This window comes from Lissotriton helveticus, chromosome 10 (genome assembly GCF_964261635.1).
Source record: "Lissotriton helveticus chromosome 10, aLisHel1.1, whole genome shotgun sequence".
Taxonomy (NCBI): Eukaryota; Metazoa; Chordata; class Amphibia; order Caudata; family Salamandridae; genus Lissotriton; species Lissotriton helveticus.
The window spans coordinates 955,286,277-955,299,999 of record NC_136071.1 but is presented as its reverse complement, the minus strand read 5'-3'; positions in this window follow the sequence as shown (position 1 = coordinate 955,299,999).

Genomic DNA, 13,723 nt, shown 5'->3' with positions numbered 1-13,723 from the left:
AATTATTTATCAACTGATGTGTATTGTCTCTCATTTTTGGTGAATTCACTGCTGGTCTAGATGTGGATTTATCCAGCACTGGGTCCAATAACGTATTCCTCCTATGATTATATGGTTTCTTGTGTCGAGAAGATGTTGATATAGTTCTCTAAGCGGTGATGGGTCATCGATATGAGGCCCATAGTAACCCACAAATGCGAATCCTATATTGTGTATTTTGACATAGCTTATTAACCATTTACCCCCTCAGTCTGCCATAGTACTCTCCACCCTAATTTGTGCTAAGCTCCTAAATATGATTGCCATATGTTTCACATTACAAGATTGATTAGTGCATGAAAGGTGAGTAATCCATGTATTCCTCTAAAAGACCCCCTGCCACTCTTTGCGTCATAAATGTGTTTCTTGTAATATTATAATATCACTGTTGATGAGTTTGAGTTCCTTTTCTAGAATAAATCCTCAGCCTAGTCACTTTCCAGGAGAGTACCCTTAATGTGCATGCCACTTTCTTTTACCCTGTCATCGTTAGTGTGAGCATATACACACCCTTTCCTGTTAATGTTCTTCTGTTTTGTACAAATGAGGACCATATATTTTTTTCCCCAATGCTTTCCACCCAGTGTTCCAGTAAGCTACATAGACGTGACCCATTCTGCACCCCACCCACTCATCCCGCCTAGAGGAAACCTCAGTTTGTCCAATTTTGGTATTCCATCATGCAGCTTAAGCTTCATATCCAACATTTTATTATAAGCCTTTATGAGTCTTGATCTTGGAAATGAGGTTTTCAATCTCAGGTACCTCTCTCAGTACTGCTGGAAATTTGAACTGTGCTGTTGCGCCTAGAGCCATCAAGTCCTGAACTTATCTCCCTAGCTCCCTCTGGCGGGTCTGAATTGCTTTTGAAATGTCTGACCTTATAGTGACGGACCAATCATTCTTTTTAAACTGTTTTGCCCTAAAGGCTTCCGTAACAATTAATTCTTTAATTGAGTAAGTGCGAAGGTTTATCAGACTCTTCCTTGGTTTCCCATTTTCAAGAGTCCTCCTAAAAGGATCCCGATGGACCCTTTGAATATCTCCTTCTAAATCAAGCACCGCAACTTCCGAGATATATTCTTTAAGTAAGTTGACTACAAAACTCTTTGCATTCCCACTCGCTATGCCCTCTGGAACCTTCAGGAGCCTTAAGTTGTTCCTTCTGGAGTTATTTTCTGACACTTCCAGTTTATCCCTAAATTCTTTTTCTCCTGCTTTTAAAGCTTGAATCTCTTTTGATTGCACTTCACTTCCTCTTGCAGAGCCCCTAAGGAAACCTCCATGTTAATAACCTTTCCGTAATGTTGACCAATTTCTCCTCTGAACTCTCACAAACCTCTTGAATTTTAGTTTGTTTTTTCTCCGAGATAGCAAATTTCCCTTTGATGTCATTAGATAGGGAGAGCAACATCTGGCTCATGTCTGCACTCGTAATCTCATTGTGGCCTTCTATGTACATTTTCTACATTATTAGGGGTGTTCAACATTGCTTTCTAAGGGGCCATTGGTGAACTGTCCTCTGGCATGCTATCGATGTGGGGATCCTTCATGCGCACTGAATATCAATTAAAGATGTTGAGGTCGTGGGTTTTATGCTGCGGTGTCATATCTTAAGAGTACTTGGGGTGAATTGGGTCCACTATCTGGACGCTGCTGAAATTACTACACTGAGATTCTGTATCCTTGATTTTAAAGTAGGGCCTTAATGAAGGGGTTCCCTTCCTCCCAGAAAAGTAGCTGGTGTCTGTAGGGCTTTTATATTGTTTATTTATTTTAAATGTTTTATAAAGCACAAACATGACCCGAAATAGGTATCAGAGTGCTGTACATCAGAAAAAAGGATACAATGAGTCACTAAGCAAGTACACATCCTATACAGTTGTTTACCTCTCTTAGATAACCTCCAGGTAGCTGGTTGTTGGGGGTGAGTGGTTATCTGGGTAGCCCCAGTGGGGGAAATGGTCGTCCCAACCAAATTCTGTCTTTTTTTTTTTTAATACTTTATTTTGATTGTGATGCAAGGACATACATTGGAGTAAACCAGTACGTGGCTCATCCTCGATCCGAAGTCCTGGACGTTAACCAACAGGACACAGCCATTCAGCCCACATCCCGGGGGCCGGGCGGCAGTATGATATCAGAAACACGGACTCCGTAGTCATGGTAAAGCGATAAACATGCCGTTTATACAGCCAGGTGAAAGTACATCATCACTTTTTTTTTGGGAAATACTTGACAAATAAAAACTTCAATAAAATTCAGGAATAACAAAGACTTCCCCTCCCCCACAAACTCGGCATCAGTGAGAACACAGGCATATACATTCCGTTCAGGTCATCAGGGCCCATCCGGGCACAGGTATCAAAATCAAAATCAAACACAGATCCATTTGGGACTCAGAGCAATTCACAAAGTTGCAGAGATTATGCGCGCGGTACTAGCAAGAAACTAGCCCATAGCAGCCCCATCATCCCCACTCCACCCTCCTCCTCCCCGGAGTCCGACCCCTGTGGGGTGAACAACTCAGCACTGGTGGCATCCGAGTCGCTATCTACAGTCCCCACAGCACACATCATGCGCCATGCCAACAGGTCCTCTTGCAGCTTCTCATCCCTACGTGTGTGTTGCATATGTGTTTCCTCCGCTAGGGACCATTCCCTGAAATCTCTAAGCCAGAATGACAGCTCCGGGGCTCTACTTCCCATCCAAGTGATAGCCACCCTGCGCCTTGCCAGCACCAATAGTAGCTGCAACAGCTTATAGGACAATTTTCTCTTTTTAGGCTTGGGTACCAGGGCCAACAGACAATGTAGTGGGTCCAATGCGATCCGGAGACCCGTGATCCTCCGATGCGCTCTACCACCTGCCACCAGAAGGCAGCTACCGGCGGGCACTCCCAGGCCAGGTGGAGAAATCCCGCTCCACCCAGTCCACATCTAGGGCAGTCGTCCCGTCTGTCATTTGAGATGCGGTGTAAGGATACCGGGGTCATATAGGTGCGGTGCATAAAATTGAAATGAACGAGCTTGAACCGTGCATTACATGACACCGTACGGGTCAATGCCCCGATTCGTTTGCGTTGGGCAGGCTCTAGGGCGACACCGAGATCAGCCTCCCATGCAGCCCAAGCTGGGGAAACCGGTGGATCCGAGTCCCTCCGCATGGCTGAATACAACAATGTGATCAGCCGTCGGCCTCTGCCGCAGGAAAGGAGGATGTTAAGGGTGTGTGACATCCGAGGCGCCTCTGGGAACTGCGGCCAGGTCATCCGCGCCATGTTCTGCAGTCCCCTATAATGGAGGTAATGCCCCTCCGTCAGGCCAAAGGCCTCCGTAGCCCCCACAAAGGTTATAAAGGAGTCATCCGGGTACAGGTCTGCCAAAGTTTTGCAGCCCCCCCCTCCAGGTCCGGAAGGACATATGGTCTTCCATCAACACCACAGGCGCCAGAATCCACTCCGGTAATTCCCTATGGAAAGGAGCCCACTTCAGGATTCTCTCTACGAATCTCTGCCAAATCCCTGCAGCGTGCCTTACCACATAAGGTAAAGACGTATCCGCTCCCCTTCCTTGCATCAGTGCCACCTGGAGGGTCTCCTCATCCGCTCTACCCGCCAAAAGGCTCAGTCCCCAATTCGCCGTGCCGGCGAACCAACATGCAGCTGGTTGAAGCTGTGCCGCTAAATAGTACAGGTCGAATCTCGGAGCCTTTAGTCCTCCCTCCTCCCGACTCCGGATGATAGTGCGCAAAGCAACTCTACTGCGCTTACCCCGCCCAGAGTAGCGACGTAAGTAACGAATCAAGCGTGCGGAACAGGCCTGGCGGGATCGGGCACAGTGAATTCTGTAGGACGTACAGCAGTCGCGGGAGCATCACCATTTTAGCCATCGCCAATCGTCCCATGAGGGAAAGCGGAAGTGTGTTCCAGAATGAGACAGACTGCTGAAGGGAGCGCACCACGCGTCCGGCATTACGGGCCAGCAAACTGGTCATCTGACGATGCCACCTGGATGCCCAAATACCGAAAGGCATCCAGTTCCCATCGTAATCCTAGGTGCGGGAGGTCCGCCCGCTGGTCGGGGCTATAACCCGCCAAGGAGAAAATGAGGGACTTATCAAGATTAATTCGCAGACACGAGGCCGCGCCGAAGCGATCCAATAGCCGTAATAAAAGCGGCAGCGACTTGCTCGGGGACGTTAAATAAAACAAAGCATCATCTGCGTACAGGGAGACCACATTGACGGTGTCACCTACTTAGATACCCCACTGTGCCATTTCCAACCTCACTAGGACCTCCAAAGGCTCAATTGCCAAGGCAAAGAGTAGCGGTGAGAGGGGGCACCCCTGCCGCGTGCCCCTGCCCAGTGGCCAGTCCTCCGAACGCGCCGAGTCTAACCCTGGCTCGAGGTTTCCCATAAAGGATCTGGATCCAATTACAGAAGATGGGGCCCAGATCCACCAGACGAAGCACTTCCAGTAGATATCCCCAATTCACCGCGTCGAACGCCTTGGCTAGGTCTATGGACACTAGGACCTGGGGGTCCTGTCTATCCCGCACCTCATGCAGAACATAGTTCAGGCGTCTGAGGTTCATCACAGTGTTGCGGCCCGGAATGAATCCGCACTGATCCTGATGCACCAGATGCGCCATGTGCAGCGCCAGGCGATTGGCCAATACTTTTGTGAGGATTTTAGCATCAGTATTGATGAGAGTAATGGGCCGATACGCTGTTGGGTCGCAGCTGTCGCCCCCAGGCTTGAGAATCATGCACACCTCACCCTGATTCATAGTAGGCGGGAGGGCGGCACACTCCAGCGCCTCACCATAGACCTGCAGGAGCCGGGGGGCCAGGGCTTCCTCAAACGCCTGATAAAATTCCGGCGGAATTCTGTCTTTTTAGATTACACCCTCCACCCTGTAGCATGTATCCCCCAAAATCTGCATTCCTTAAAGTATATCTATTTTTACCTGGTTTGATGGGGGGTGAAGAGGAGTCAGCTGGTGTCCCTTCTGCCAAATCAGAAGTTGTTTTCCTTTTGCTTAATGTTGTTACATGCCCTGTAAGGCCAGAAATCTTGTTTGGAGTAGGGGGCTTTGTCTTTTTTCAGGTGTGAGTTTTGTTACCATTTTTAGGGGTCATAGATGATATTGTAGAATCCCCTCTCCCCACATCTGCGTCTGCATTAATTGAAGTAGCTGGCAGACTCGGCCGGTAAGTACTGGCTCTGCCTCCAAAGACCGGGAAGCTGATGTGGGCTGCCACACGTCGATCGCGGCGAAGCTCTGAATAGGCAGGGAACCACAGAGGACACATGTCTGCCACCGTCGTTTTTTAGGTCTCGCCTGGCGTTAGCAGTGCTGCTCTCGCCATGTAAGGGCTTTTTTTAATCAATTCAACATGTGCCTGAGTATGGAGGGACAAAGATGGCGTTGGGCTGTCCACATGCACGTGCATTTTTTGTCCCTTGTAAGTATGCACATGTTGAATCGATTACGGCTGCGCTTGTTTTAATTAGACGGGCATTGGCACTCAGTGTGCCAGATGGTGGGCTGGCTGCATTCCAGCTTCAGGTTACGTGTTTAATAGGCTTGGAATGCATCTCTTTATCACCTCATGCACACTCTGTTTAAGTTGCAGCATGACATGGGAGTTTCGTTAAGCCTGGGAATGTGGAATAAAAGGGATCTGTGTCTTTTTAAGCTGCAACAAGATATTGGCTTTCTGCGTGCTTATAATGGTCACCTTTGCCTCTTATGTTCACACTGCCTACAGCATCCGCTCTCTGGCTATGCCGCCGTGTATGTTCCCTCTCCCAGATCCCACAGCCACATGCCCACTGTTCTCACGGCTTGTACCCATCACTGTGCACGAGCTCTGGAATGCCCATGTGCCCATTGACCCTCACTGTCTGTGTCCCTCTGTTTGTCATTGCTCTCTGCTCCCCCTGCTCGCACTAGTTATTGCACCCCATGACCCCTCTGTGTGCATCTCTACCCAGACCACAGTCCGTTTCTGCCTGAACCTCACAATGCCAACGTTCTGCCTGAACCACTCATTGTCCCCTTTCTAGCTGACCTTCTCACTGTCCCTTTTCTGCCCAAACCTGTCACTCCCTCCTTTCGGCCTGAACTTCTTCATGTTTCTGCTCTTCCCGAACCTGTCACTCTCCTGTTACATACAATTCTACCTGCATCATTTGTGCGCCTCGCATTGCCTCGCCTCATAGTGTTTGGAAGACTCTCTTTGCCCCTCGCCCATGCCCGCCTGTGCCTCTCCCTGGCCCTCCACCTAGTTATAATGGTCGCATTTGCCTCTTATGTTCACACTGCCTATAGCATCCGCTCTCTGGCTATGCCGCCGTGGGTGTCAATCAATCAATCACAAGAATTTGTATAGCACGCTACTCACCCATAAGGGTCTCAAGGTGCTGAGAGGGGGGGAGTCGCTATTGCTCGAACAACCAGGTCTTGAGTTGTTTCCTGAAGGAGAGGTGATCCAGGGTGAGCCGTAGGTGAGTGGGGAGGGAGTTCCATGTCTTGGCTGCCAGGTAGGAGAAGGATCTTCCTCCGACGGTGGATTTCTGAATTTGTGGGACGGAGGCGAGGGCGAGGCTGGCGGATCGGAGCTGGGGGGTGGGTGTGTAGAAAGTGAGGTGGCTGTTGAGGTACTTTCGTCCCATGTCATGGAGAGCCTTGTGTGCGTGGGTGAGGAGTCTGAACGTGATCCTCTTGTTGACGGGGAGCCAGTGCAGGTCTTTCAGGTGGGCAGAGATGTGGCTGCGGCGAGGGATGTCCAGGATGAGTCGCACTGAGGCGTTCTGAATGCGTTGGAGTCTTTTCTGGAGTTTGGCTGTGGCTCCAGCGTAGAGGGTGTTCCCGTAGTCCAGACGGCTGGTGATGAGGGCCTGGGTGACCGTCTTCCTGGTTTCTGTGGGGATCCATCGGAAGATCTTTCGGAGCATGCGCAGGGTGTTGAAGCAGGAGGATGAGACTGCGTTCACTTGCTTGGTCATCGTGAGGGAGGAGTCCAGGATGAAGCCCAGGTTGCGTGCGTTGTCCGTTGATTTGGGTGCGCTGCCCAGGGCAGTGGGCCACCAGGAGTCGTCCCACGCGGAGGGAGATGGTCCGAGGATGAGGACTTCCGTCTTGTCTGAGTTCAGTTTCAGGCAGCTGATCTTCATCCATTCTGCAACGTCTCTCATTCCTTCCTGGAGGTTGGCTTTGGCGGTGGTGGGGTCGTTGGTGAGGGAGAGGATCAGCTGGGTGTCGTCGGCATAGGAGATGTTGTTGAGGTTGTGTCGGCGGGCGATGGCTGCGAGAGGGCTCATGTAGACGTTGAAGAGGGTTGGGCTGAGTGAGGATCCTTGCGGGACGCCGCAGATGACTTCGGTGGCCGCGGATCGGAACGGGGGGAGGCGGACTCTCTGCGTTCTTCCGGTGAGGAATGAGATTATCCACTCCAGGGCCGCTCCTTGGATTCCGGTGTTGCTGAGGCGCTGTATCAGGGTGCGGTGGCAGACGGTGTCGAAGGCTGCTGAGAGGTCCAGGAGGATGAGGGCAGCCGTTTCCCCGTTGTCGAGCAGGGACCTGATGTCGTCGGTGGCTGCGATGAGGGCGGTCTCGGTGCTGTGGTTTGCTCGGAAGCCGGACTGTGAGGGGTCGAGGGATCCGTTGGTCTTGAGGAAGGCGGAGAGTTGTCTGTTGACGGTCTTCTTGATGACTTTGGCTGGAAAGGGGAGGAGTGAGATGGGGAGGAAGTTCTTCAGGTCCGTGGGGTCCGCGGTGGGTTTCTTGAGGAGGGCGCTCAGGTCCGCGTGTTTCCAGCTCTCCGGGAAGGTGGCGGATGCGAAGGAGCTGTTGATGATGTTCCGGAGTTGGGGTGCAATGATGGAGTCGGCTTTGTTGAAGATGTGGTGTGGGCAGGGGTCGGTGGGGGAGCCGGAGTGGATGGTGTTCATCATGTGGGTGGTGTCTTCGGTGTTGACAGGGGTCCAGGTACAGAGGGTGGTGGTTGGGGGCGCTGGTTCAGTGGTTGGGTGCGTGGTTTTTGCGCCGAAGCTGTTGTGAATGTCGGCGATCTTGCGGTGGAAGAACGAGGCGAGAGAGTCACAGAGGTCTTGCGAGGGAGTGACGTCGGTGTTGCAGGCGCTGGGATTTGAGAGCTCTTTGATGATGCTTAAAAGCTCCTTGCTGTTGTGGGTGTTGTTGTCCAGTCTTTCTTTGAATGCTGTCTTCTTGGTGGTGCGGATCAGCTGGTGGTGTTTGCGGGTGGCGTTCTTGAGGGCGGTCATGTGTTCTGTTGTCTGGTCGTGGCACCAGGCTTGTGTGTAAGGGTGTGTCCTCTCCCAGCTCCCACGGCCGCATGCCCACTGTTCTCACAGCTTGTACCCCTCACTGTGCACACGCTCTGAAATACCCATGTGCTCATTGCCCCTCACTGGCTTTTGTCTATTGTGTCTTTTGACCTTTTGTTCCCGAACATTCGCTTTTCTGCGCATGGATAGAAACAGAAGGTAAGCTATTTTTCAATTCTGCACTAACTTCCTATTGGGTAATATTTAAGGTATAATATTTAGCTTCACCTCACGCTACTGTTACTTTATTTTGTACGCACATGTAAAGGTAGGTGTTTTGAACCAAGCTGTACAATTATTTGTTGACACGCGGTATGCACCTTGCCCAGACGTCCGGTATTTTTTGGTGCTACTTGTACGTTTTCTTTTTGCGTTCCAGAACATTTACTTATGTGCACATACATAGAAACAAAAGGTAAAATGTTATTTTTAATTCATTTCTGCAATAACTTCCTATTGGGTAATATTTAAGTTTAATTTAGCTTTATCTCACGCTACTGTTAATTTATTTTATAAGTACATGCAAAGGTAGGTGTTTTGCTTTACAACATGCTAGCTGTTACTTTATTTTGTAAGTACATGTAAAGGGGTGTTTAGCCTTGTACAATGTATCTTTATTTGTTTACAACACGTTCTGTGTGTGTTTATTTTTAGTTATTGTGCACATCTTTCTTTTTCAAAGAAGTTTTGGCTAGTCACACAATATTATTGCAATCAAGAAATAAGCACAATAATATGTGATTTGCTACAAGAAATATTTCTCAGAGGTCCGTACACACGGTATGGAGCTTGTGGCCAGAATTGCATACTTGTGCATATATATTCAAACAAAAATGTATACAAATATATGAGCATATACCTATATATATATATAAAAATATATATATATATAGGTATATGCTCGCGAGGAAGAGATTCTATGCAGGGTGACCTCCTGCAATGATCGTGCTGCAAAACGGACTTGAATTCCAGTGAGTAGAAAAACAAAGGCAAAGAATTCCATCCTGTTTTACTTTCACCTGACTGCTCCAGAAATGCCCGTAAATGAACTGTGCCTGTGTAATTGAAAACAAATGCCAATTGGAGATACAAAACCGGACGACTTCGAGTATGAATGTTTAATACTCATTACAGTGTACTATGGGACTTGTAGGAATGCAAAGAACAGTCATGTGATTAATCCTTTTTAAAGCGCGCCTGAGCACTCCTGCTTTCAATTTATTCCTTACCGTGATCAAGGCAGAGCGCCGAAACGTTGGTAAAAGGATTTGGTGCTGCTTCCCAACTCGAATAAAAGCCTGTCAGCAGTATTGGTCCTCACTTTGTGTTGTCTTCGTGGTGAAAAGAAAAGGGCTGCTCCGTGCCCTTGTGTGAGGCCACTCCGTAGGGTCAGGCTCCAGAACGGGGGACTGTGCTGTGTGTTTAAACTGAGGATCTAGACCCACTCGCGCTGCAAACCTACCAAGGAATGCCACTGAGCGAAAATAGTAAGCACGAGGAAGAGATTCTATGCAGGGTGACCTCCTGCAATGATCGTGCTGCAAAACGGACTTGAATTCCAGTGAGTAGAAAAACAAAGGCAAAGAATTCCATCCTGTTTTACTTTCACCTGACTGCTCCAGAAATGCCCGTAAATGAACTGTGCCTGTGTAATTGAAAACAAATGCCAATTGGAGATACAAAACCGGACGACTTCGAGTATGAATGTTTAATACTCATTACAGTGCACTATGGGACTTGTAGGAATGCAAAGAACAGTCATGTGATTAACCCTTTTTAAAGCGCGCCTGAGCACTCCTGCTTTCAATTTATTCCTTACCGTGATCAAGGCAGAGCGCCGAAATGTTGGTAAAAGGAATTGGTGTTGCTTCCCAACTCGAATAAAAGCCTGTCAGCAGTATTGGTCCTCACTTTGTGTTGTCTTCGTGGTGAAAAGAAAAGGGCTGCTCCGTGCCCTTGTGTGAGGCCACTCCGTAGGGTCAGGCTCCAGAACGAGGGACTGTGCTGTGTATATATATATATATATATATATTACCTACTGGCGGTCGCCAGTAGGTATATATAGTTAGGATTTTTTCTCTATGGGTTTTTTGAAAATTCTATGTCTAATAACTTTGGCGTTTGTGGACGGAATCGGCTGAAATTTTCAGGAAAATGGCACATTTTGTTTCTGAGCAGCCCTTGAAAATTTGGGGGGGGTTCGTCCAGTGGGGGCCGAGAAAAAAGGGGGGTCCCAAAACGTGTTTTTAACATTGAGTTTTCCATAGGGCGGTTGGCCTCACTTTTAGCCCGAACGGCTGAATGGATTTGCACGAAACTTGGCAAAATTGTAGGGACTGGTAGCCCGATGTGCCTTTTGTAGGTCTCAATATATGTGCTCCAGTGGATTTTGAGAAATTAACGTTTAAAAAAAGATATATATCTGTAACAGCGGACCGGTTAGCGCTCTGGTTCGCGGACTTTTCGCGCAACGGAGCTTTGTGAAGCGAAGCTGATTGGTTCTCCGGCGTCTGTCAACATTCCAAACAGTCCGTAGCGGCCGCCATCTTGTCTCTCGGTAGGATCGAGAGACAAGAGGAGGTCAAAACAAAGGGGGAAATAACTATAAGGGGGCATAGTAGATCCTCGCTGACCCCCTAGGTTTGATGTGGAGGTTTTAAAAGGGCCCCGCGGGGCAAAAAAAAAACAAAATAATAATAATCGAACGGCTGAATGGATTTGCACGAAACTTGGCAAAATATTAGGGACTGGTAGCCCGATGTGCCTTTGCTAGGTCTCAATATATGTGCTCCAGTGGATTTTGAGAAATTAACGTTGAAAAAAAGATATATATCTGTAACAGCGCTCCGCTTCGCGTACTTTTCGCGTTACGGAGCTTTGCGAAGCTGATTGGTTCTCCGGCGTCTGTCAACATTCCAAACAGTCCGTAGCGGCCGCCATCTTGTCCCTCGGTAGGATTGAGAGACAAGAGGAGGCCAAAGCGAAGGGGGAAATGACCATAAGGGGGCATAGTAGATCATTCCTGACCTCTTAGGTTTGATGTACCATTTTGCCAAGTTTGGTGTAATTCCGTTCAGCCATTCAGGCTGTAGACGTATGTAAATGTCCTATGGAAAATTGCATGGGGAAAACACATTTGAAAGTGTTGAAATTTAGAACCAATTAAAATGTTACTTTGGTTTTGTATTTGTGTGTGATGAAAGTTAATTGGTTATGTATATATGTCAAATGAGAGGAAACCACAGCCATTTTGTGATACTACTGTCTGAGGTACATTTGTGAGGAATTTTTGGTGGTGAATTTCTGGTGTTTGATTTACACAGTACTAACACTTCTGCTACTTTTAAAAAGGTGAGTTGTTAATTTGTAAGGGGAACTATGTTGTACACTTGAAGATAATTTGAAAAATGTTTTCTGTTATTTATTTGCAGTCCTTCTGTTATACTAAATACTTGATGAAGTTAGTTTTATATTATGTATTACTAAAAACGATAAATGAAAGTGATTATTTTTTTCTGCAATTTACAGCAAGCAATTTCAAAATAAAATGGCTCACAATGAAGAGACCGTGGCAATTTCTTTTGAATTGTCCACTACATTGATTGAAATTGAGAGCACCAATAATGAAATATTGTCACAAGGAGGACATGACTTGTATGATTCCATTAGATTGATTGAAATGGACAGCACCAAGAATGAAATATTGTCACAAGGAGATGACTTGAATGATTCCACTACATTGATTGAAATTGAGAGCACCAATAATGAAATATTGTCACAAGGAGGAGATGGCTTGTATGATTCCATTAGATTGATTGAAATGGACAGCACCAATAATGAAATATTGTCACAAGGAGGAGATGACTTGAATGATTCCACTACATTGATTGAAATTGAGAGCACCAATAATGAAATATTGTCACGAGGAGATGACTTGAATGATTCCACTACATTGATTGAAATGGACAGCACCAATAATGAAATATTGTCAGAAGGAGGAGATGACTTGAATGATTTTTTTGATCAATCTCTTGATGGCGAATTTATCGAGTGTTTGGAGACCATAGAGTTACAAGAATCATCATTGCAGACTTTTAATGAGGAGATTCCAGATGAGATGATTGAAGAGGAAATTACTGATGAGGACATGTTACTAGTTGTTTCAAATTTAGAAAATTCTGAAGAATAAATTTATATTTAGAAATCAAAAATTGTTTGAGACATTATTTATTTTTATTTTTAATTTATGAGGTTGTAGCGAAGTGATTGTAGTATAAAATGAGACTTATAGTATAGAGTGCAACATTTTTATGTTACATGGTAAGTTTACTCATATTTACTTCCCTTCTGCCACTATATTATCTCCAATGTGTATTTGACATGTCTTCTTCATCTCCGGCCTCCTTTCTCTCACTGTGTGTCTCCGATGCATCTTATCGCTGGTATTTTGTGTAATTACAGAAGAGAGTAAAATAAAATAGTTCGGAACGTGAAAAGGGGGCAAAGTAGAGTACTCCTCACCCCCTAGGCCTTTTTAGGCGGTCCCAAAAGGATCAGTTTCTGCTTTCCTGAGAGATTATGGTATGAGTTCCATATACCACAATAACTTGCATTACAACATGCAAGATATCTATCTCCTATTACCAACTTTTGGAGATATTCGCGCTAAGCGCGAATATCTCCAAAAAGTAACACCTGCCCTGAGCAGTTCTTAGCCATGTTATCCAATGGGAGGTGGATAACATGGCTAAGAGTATTAGCTCGGTAATGCATGAATATCGCTGACTTTTTAGCGATATTCATGCATTGCGGCCGTTTATTATCGCATTTGCGATAAACCTTGATAATAGTAAGGTTTATCTTCGATAATTTCTGACGATGCTTAGTGGTAAAAAATTGGTTGGTAAGCATCGTTAGCGATAAATATCGCTTAACTTTGGTAATATGCCCCAACGTCTGTTAACGTTCGATTCGAAGGAAATGAGGAAGTGTTGAAAAACATTGTCTGCGCCATCTTGCCTTTTTTGAAATGCCACACTTTTGTCGTGCACGGCAGCCATTTTAGATGTCTTGACCAGACCCACTCTCTGCACGCTGTCGATTCGTAGCATGGCTCCTCACCCTCGTAAGCATCTCCCCCAGGCACTGGTCACCACCGCTCTCTGTCTTATGCATGGGCAATAAACCTTCCCCCATCTGCGCTGCTCTTCCCTGAGAATCACACTCTGTGCCCGCCCGACACCTCCCTTTCGCCCTATTCACTACCGCACCCTCTGACACTCCTCTTCCTCTGTGTCCGAATGTCCAGGCCGGTCCTAGGCTATC